The following is a 2,515-nucleotide window of genomic DNA, read 5'->3' as shown; positions in this document are numbered from 1 at the left end:
GGAGCTGAGGACCAAACCCAGGGCCTTGTGCTTGCTAGGCAAGCGCTCTACCACTGAGCTAAATCCCCAACCCCGCTTCTTGTCTCTTTGTCGATCTCCTTATAGGGAGAAAGTGCTCCATTATTTCTTTTATAGACTCTTATTAACTCACAAAGCCATTTGTTTAAGATACTATGAGGTTAGAGAGATGCTTGGTGGTTAAGAGCAAAGACTGCTCTTCTAGAGGACCCAGTTCCATCGCCATCAGCCATATGGTGGCTCACAACCTTCTCTGGCACCAGTTCTGATGGATTGATGCCCCCTTCTGCCCTCTGTGGAAACTGCATGCTGGCAGAACATGTCTACACATAAAATAAAAAACGATAAATTAAGAAATACTATAGCCACTTATTAAAGCATCTTCTTGGCCTCTGACAGGTTCATGAGGGTGATGGTCACAGGGTCTGGGATCAGGCTGCCTGGGTTTGAGTCACAGCTCCTCCTGTTACCACCTTATGACGTTGGGCAAGTTGGTTTACTCTTCTGAGCCTCAGTGTCTCCACATGATATTTGATGATGATGATGCCCACTTGGTACCACGGATACGAAGATTAAAAGAGCCAGTGCCTGGTGAATGCCCAAAGTAGTTTCCAGCACCAGGAAGCCTTGGTATAAGCTGTTTCTTGTATTGTAACTGTGCATATTGTGAGCTCTAGGAGAGCAAAGGTGAGAGAAAGCAGGTGTGGCTCTCTTCCTCCTGGCACTTAGAGTATGACAAAGGAACCCAATAAATTCCTCTAACCAGGGCTTATAATGAAGGGTTAGACCTTCAGGTTGGTGCTGTCCCAGAGAAAGCATTGCCTCAGCTGTAGTCTAAATAGGCAATGTGACAGAAACCCAGATGAGGGGCTGGGTGTGGCGTGAACTGGGAAGGAGCAAGAGGGAGCCTTCTGGCCCTTGGGAATGTGCTAGACTTAGCAGTTGCATGATTATTTATATCTGTGAATAATTGATAAACTGTAACTCATGTCCTTAAAAGAGTGGGGATTTGCTAGGGAGAAAGGAACATGTGTACAGTCCTTGGAGCGAGTACCAGGACCTTTTACCTGTCAGCCTTTGGGGCCACTTCAGATCCTGCTAGACTGAGTCAGGAGAGGAGTGGGCCTCCATTTACTCCTGGCTGCAAGGCCGGGGGAAGGAAGCTTATCTTATCTGAAGGCATTAAGATGCATATGATGGGTATTTAGGGACAAGGTGGAGAGGTGGGTTGGCTCTTCCTTGAGGAAGGTTTGAAGAGGACTGCACTACTGCACGATGCCACCATGGGCTGTGGCACACTCGGAAGTAGGTGCTTGAAGAGGTGGGATTGGCAGTAGGCTGATGTGGAAGAGGCTGAAGATGAATCTGGGGTTCCTGGAATCACCCATGCAGAACATAGAGCTTGGCTGTTAGTGGAGAAGCCTGGGGATCTGAGAGAAGGGGTTGTCGGTGGGTAAGTGGCTGTTCCTCTGAGGTGCCAAACAGGTAGCTGGGAGTAGTGTGCTGGGGAGAGGTCCAGGTATGTGCATATTCTTGGTGCTTCTCACAGTCCTTGGGTTTAAGTACTGGTCCCATTGCCTTTGAGGACAGTTTCAGAGGTCATGTGGGAATTCTGGGTCTCAGGCCAGGTCTCTGTCTTCCCCCTAGCATCCCCATTTCCCATTTTGCCTGTTCCTCTCCTTTGACTCCTACCACTTATGATCCTACAGGCTGCCATTTTGATTATCTGGAATACCTCAGGTTAGACCTTAGGCAGTGGAGGTGGGGTTGTCAGCCTGAATACTAGGAGGCAGAAATTTAGCTTATGTGTCCAGCCCAAGTGGGTCCAGCTGCCTGAGTTTGCTTCAAGGGACCCTGGGTATTGTGGGATCATAGCCATATCCCTCCTGATCTGGCCCTCCATAATGCCTGGCGCAGTGTGGCTGCCATAGTGGGCCCTAGGGGTGGGCCAGCTGTGGCAGAGTTCTCACCAGCACATGGCTGTTTTGCTAGGGTGTTTACAGCTTTGGTGCTGCGGCTTAGTGGACTCTTAATACCCTGCTGTCTTTGCAGCTTCTGGAAGGTGGACTGGTGGGGGTGGGTGGGGGTGGGGGAGGATGAGGCCTCCGTCTTGGGGCAAAGGAAAGCACCGATTGTCCTCAGCCTGACACAACCTGCTTTCCCCTGGACCTTTGCCCTTCACGGGGCAGCTTGGCCCGTGCTATCTCCGCTTCTCTGGCCATTTGCTTAACTGGAGTTGGGCCCTCCCCTCCCTCTGCCCTGCTGTGTGCTTTCAAGGTGCCGACTGCGCTGCTGTGCTCCCTCAGCCCCCTCACCTGCCTCCCAGCTGTTGAAGCTCACCACTGTCCTCTGAGTGACTCTATCCTTGCTGTCCCCTCTGGTCTCTTATGGACTGAAGCGCTCCTCCCAAGGTGTTCTGTGCTGACCACTAGAAGCCTGTGGTTTCAACACAGGCTAGAGGCTGTGACGCAGGCCCTGGGAACACACTGCCCAGAAT

The sequence above is a fragment of the Rattus norvegicus genome, chromosome 9, assembly GCF_036323735.1.
Source record: "Rattus norvegicus strain BN/NHsdMcwi chromosome 9, GRCr8, whole genome shotgun sequence".
Taxonomy (NCBI): domain Eukaryota; kingdom Metazoa; phylum Chordata; class Mammalia; order Rodentia; family Muridae; genus Rattus; species Rattus norvegicus.
Note: the sequence above shows the minus strand (reverse complement) of the source record.